The 5797-nt window shown below is 46.2% G+C and overlaps 1 pseudogene; it reads left to right on the top strand.

The window, feature by feature from the left end:
• Positions 1-5076: 5076 nt before the first annotated feature.
• LOC122933599 lies at positions 5077-5176 on the top strand (annotated as a pseudogene).
• The last annotated feature ends 621 nt before the right edge of the window (positions 5177-5797 follow it).

Here is a 5797-nt window from a genome sequence, read left to right as displayed (position 1 = left end):
AACGCAGGTGTGAAAGGAGCCTTACAAATACAAAATACAAAAGTGACCTTACAGCATGTTACACACACAAAACACGTAGGCAACTTACATTACATTAGGATGCCTTTGTACCTGGGAACAAACCCTGCCTGTCTATACACTAGGAGGATTTTTCCTTTCCAAGGACTGTATCCATTTTGCGATCAACAAATTGCGAATTCGCAAATCATGGATACTAGCCGAATGCATGCCGCCATTTATTTTTTACCTCCCGCAGAAAAGTCCTATACTTGTCTGCAAAATGGACAAAAATAGGGCAAGTTCTATCTTTTGCGGGGACACGGAACCGGCATACAGTACATACCATGTGCTGTCCGCATTTTTTGCGGTCTAGTTGAAATGAATGGGCCTGCATCCAATCCGCAAAAAATAAGGATTGGATGCAACCAAAAATACAGTTGTGTGCCTGAGACCTAAGGAGGACCGGGTGAGCTGATCCACACTACGCTAAACAATAGATGCCCGTGATGAGAACATAGCCCTACCACTTTACAAATCGCTAATCAGACCACACATGGAGTACTGTGTACAGTTCTGGGCTCCTGTGAACAAGGCAGACATAGCAGAGCTGGAGAGGGTCCAGAGGAGGGCAACTAAAGTAATAACTGGAATGGGGGGACTACAGTACCCTGAAAGATTATCAACATTAGGGTTATTCACTTTAGAAAAAAGATGACTAAGGGAAGATCTAATAACTGTATATATATGTATAAATATATCAGGGGTCAGTACAGAGATCTCTCCCATCATCTATTTATCCCCAGGACTGTGACTGTGACGAGGGGACAGCCTCTGCGTCTGGAGGAAAGAAGGTTTGTACACAACACATAGAAGATGATTCTTTACGGTAAGAGCAGTGAGACTATGGAAGGTGATGGGGAGTACAATAAAGGAATTCAAGAGGGGCCTGGATGTATTTCTGGAGTGTAATAATATTACAGGCTATGGCTACTAAAGAGGGGTCGTTGATCCGGGGAGTTATTCTGATTGCCTCATTGGAGTCACAAAGGAATCCCCCCCCCCTCTTAAGTGGGGAAAATTGGCTTATTTTTGTCTTCCTCTGGATCAACTTGCAGGATAACAGGCTGAACTGGATGGACAAATGTCTTTTTTCGGCCTTATATACTATGTTACCTGCAGCTATCCAGCAATCTGCAATGCACTTAACCAGCACTTTTTCTGAAATTTATGTTAGAGTTGCTGTTTTGTGGGACTGAACCAGACAGGCTATCTGTCACAGCCTTTGCTGTGTGCGCCGTGACACTTTTGCCACACTTGCAGTTGCCGTTGGCAACGTGTTGTTTTTATGGCATGTCGTGGCATTGTCTCGGCTTTTGCTGTGTGCGTCTTGACATGGTGGCCACGCATGCTGTTGCCTGTGGTGTGTGCACTTCTCCTTTAAATTGTAGCCTCCCTCTATCTGGTGCTGTATGGGTTAACTCCCTGACTGGGTGTGGTCACTTGGCTTTTATCTCCAGTGGCTTCCTGGCTGGAGTCTGTTGTACTACAGACTTGCTTGGTGTTGGAGCGTTGCTCCAGTCCAGGGTGTTCCATCTGCCCAGTCATTGAGGGCCTCCTTGTAGGACATACTGTCACGATGGGGAGTGGGGAAAACCCCCCACTATACAATGTCAAGTATAAAGGGGGAGCAGCTAGGCCAGTACGCCAGGATCAGGTAACAGGTCACCTCCTATTGTGTCCCTAATCCTTACTCTAACTCCTAACCGTATGAGCGGACCTCGATGGTAGGACGTCTCATACCCTGGATTCCTTTGAAACACACTTACCTGCCGCAGCCACCACGACTGGAACCCGTGCACAAGTACAGGAGCCTACACACCAAATAGGACACTGTACAAACACACACAAGTATCCAGCACACCAGATACTGCCTGGACCCCATGCCGCAAGGTGCACGGCAGCCCCAGGCAGGGTTGCTTACAGGCTTATGGTTCACCCCTCCGTGAAACCAGCCCTCTTCCAGAGGTAGACAAGGGAATGTCTAGCATACAGGCTGGACAACACAAACAACACACCAGACATGTATCAACAAACTAGACATAACAACAAATCCCCAAATCAAACCCTCAAACGGACAACAGATAAGGTAGGTAAAGGACATGGAGAAGACAGAGGGATGACATCGCAGATGACATCAATGTCATACAAGGAGGCCCTCAATGACTGGGCAGATGGAACACCCTGGACTGGAGCAACGCTCCAACACCAAGCAAGTCTGTAGTACAACAGACTCCAGCCAGGAAGCCACTGGAGATAAAAGCCAAGTGACCACACCCAGTCAGGGAGTTAACCCTTACAGCACTAGACAGAGGGAGGCTACAACTTAAAGGAGAAGTGCACACACCAGCAAACACGCAACACGTAACTACAGGCAAGACAATGCGTGGCCACCGACACACACAGCAAAAGTCAAAAGTGACATACGACACACACAGCAAAAGTCTAGACACTGCCACGACATGCCATAAAAGCAACACATTGTCAATGGCAACTGCAAGTGTGGCAAAAGTGTCACGGTGCACACAGCAAAGGCCGTGATACTATCCTTTGCTGATCACATGACATTGTTCTTCCCCATACAGACTGCTGCTGGTAAAAAATTGAAGTGCCTACACAAATAGTTCAATTACCCATCGAACGAGCGTTTCGCTCGTTCATCAGGTAATCGGCGGCACCTTTACACTCCTCTGGATCAACTTGCGGGATAACATTCTGAACTAGATTGACAGATGTCTTTTTTTCAGCCTTATAAATTATGTTACTAGATAATCGCTAACGATCGTTCCTATGAGCGCTTGTTAGCGATTATCTGGCGGATTCTCGGCCCTTGTAAAGGGGCCTTTAGGCAGTCAAGGCCCAGTGGCCAATACATTGGTTGTCCTTCGATAGACCACTTTAGGTAGTTTTCAACCAGTGCATACCAAGTTTTTGGAGCTGCTCTGTCAATTTGGCCCTTGTCAGTTACTCCGATCTTTAAACTTGCAAGGTTAGGGACCACTCATTAAGGCGACCTTGACGTGGTGAGTGGCTTATTACGCTTTGGCCAAAATGTACACCAATGCCTTATTCAAAAACCAGCGTAAAGGCAGGGCAGAGTGCTGGTTGCAGTGTGCGATTGCATTTTGTGTTTTTGCGTTTGTATCTGTATTTCGCCATAGCAATCTGCACCTGCTAGGGGTTGTGCGGGCTGAATCCCCCATTTTTTTTCGTTGTAGTATATATTGGAGGCGTGGCGATCTCCAAGCAGTCATGCACACCTGACCAGGTAGTATGCCCTGGAGGCTGGTTTTAAAGTCAGTATAAAACTGAGTCTACTTATATAGCACCTACCAGTAGCCATTAGGCTCCAGGAGAAGTATATAGTGGGCTCAGCATGCATGTTGGTACTTGCATCCCTGGATCCGATGAAAGCTGTAATGGCACAGGACGGGGTTAAAAGCAGAGTGTGCTTGGTGTGCATGCTGTACCTGTGCTCCCTGGACTTTGTGTGGCTGTCATGGCCCATAAAAGGTAGGAACTAGTGTTAGGGACCATTCATTAAGGCGACCTTGACGTGGTGAGTGGCTTATTACGCTTTGGCCAAAATGTTCACCAATGCGTTATTCAACATCCAGCATAAAGGCAGGGCAGAGTGCTGGTTGCAGAGTGCGATTGCATTTTGTATTTTTGCGTTTGTATCTGTATTTCGCCATAGCAATCTGCACCTGCTAGGGGTTGTGCGGGCTGAATCCCCCCCCCCCCCCCATTTTTTTTTTCTTTCCATTATACGTTTCAAGAACTGACAGTTCACTTGTTTCTGGATAGATTTACCATCTTAGTCATTAGATAATTATTGTTCTTAATGCACCTGTCACTGGTTTAATGTTATGGCTGATCTATATAAAAATAGTGGGCATAGGGATCATTGCTTCACTGCTGGTACCATACTGTCACGTATGGTGTGCAGAAAACAAGAAGTAACAAATAAAGATCCAACTGACTTGATCCCAAAACTAAGGAACAAAAGGGGTGAGCCCTATTAAAGCCCTATAGCTCTCCCTGACTGCTCAGCCCATGCAAAGATCTCTGTGATAGAAAGTTGCATGTCCACGTACCTAGACTGAGTGACACCTGAAACCCCTATAATAGTGAGGGGATACGACCACTGGCTCCCTGCACTTAATATGGAGGGAGTCAGGGTCACCTATGATCAAGCCAACAGGAAAACACAAATAAAGTAACATACTTATCTGAAGAGCCAGCAGTTGCAGCATCTAGCAGTGAGCACCAGCCAGGAAGTTGTATAAACCGCAAAGTGAGGCAGTATGGGAGGTATATAAAGGGAGGCAATCACTGCTAATAGATGACAGCTGGGAGAGGGAGAAGAGATGTCAAAGTTAAACCAAAACAACAGAACATCATGCAGGAGGTACTGAAGAACGTCTATCAGAACTTCTCAGAGATCTGGCGGTGACACATACACTTAGTGCATGAATGAGAAGGAGAGAATGTGAACCTTATGGTGTGAGACAGAGGTTTACCAGTGCCTCTATGTATAGAACATAATTTAGAATGATGGAAAAACAAAGCTCCTACCACTTTAAAGATGTTAAGCAATATCATTTTGGTGCATGCTCTAAGGGAGTCTGACACAAATTTACTGTTAGAACAGGCACAATGCCTTAGCAATCGACTGCTTCATTCTGTATAATTATTCCTGGAATCATCCTGGAGTCATCAATGTTCTGTTAGCGAAGGAGAGGGAGAGGCTGGCAGAAGGAGCAAGGGTACAAGGCGTGCTTGGGTCCACCCTCTGCATACTTAACTGTTCATTTGCATAAGAACTGCAACTAGAATAAAGCAATGGATCGCTAAGTGAAAGCTATTATAACATTTTGCAGAGATAGCACTTCAAAGCATTGTGCCTGGTTTAACAGTACATTTTCTGTTGAAAATGTCCCTTTAAGTGACCAAGTATGGTATGAAACCTTTGCCATAGGGACAGGAGGTAGAGTAGAAGTTTAGGTGGCTATTAAGACACCTGTATCTGCCTTTTGGCTAAGATCAAGTGTAGTATCTGTTCTTATCAGGTCCCGGTGGTACAGAGCCGCCAGGATGTAATAGAGAACGACACACAAATGCCTTTGGCCATTAGAGCCATATGATAGGTGACCAAGGGACCGCCAGATGGAAGCCAAGGAATGAGATGTGCTTGAAAGCCTGAGGTGCAGAAGTGACCCTGGGGTACCTGAACTCACTGGATGTTAGAGCCCACTGAGTGATGGTACATTTGCACGCACTTTACTTTCACGCATTTTGAGTGAACTCACCTCTACTCTTTGCTCGGCCTTCTGGCCTGGTTTAAGGAGGACACATTTTTATAATTGTGGCCAACTGTCTGGGCTGTAATCAGCAGACATTTACCATTTATTTTTTGTTTCACTTTGTGTTCACTTTACACATTTGTTTGTCACTAGGATCTTCATGTTGCGGCACCCTTATGGGTTACCCCTTTCTGTGGTTGGTTGCCATATTGGTTCCTCAACCCCCTTGGCCTCTCCCTCCGGGGAGCAGCCAGATCTAGACCTTTGGCTCTTGGCCAACACCTAGGTTGGAAGCCTGGTGGACAACAGAGCAAGACTGGCACTTCTCCAGCTTTGACTGTGGGATGGCCCTAGTCCTGGTCCCTTGCAGGAGCCTTCTGGACTGGAGAGACCGAGATAAGGTAATGGGAGGCCCTCCTTCTATGGTGGCCCTG

This window comes from Bufo gargarizans, chromosome 3 (genome assembly GCF_014858855.1).
Source record: "Bufo gargarizans isolate SCDJY-AF-19 chromosome 3, ASM1485885v1, whole genome shotgun sequence".
Classification (NCBI taxonomy): Eukaryota; Metazoa; Chordata; class Amphibia; order Anura; family Bufonidae; genus Bufo; species Bufo gargarizans.
This window is presented reverse-complemented; position numbering and strand designations above follow the sequence as displayed.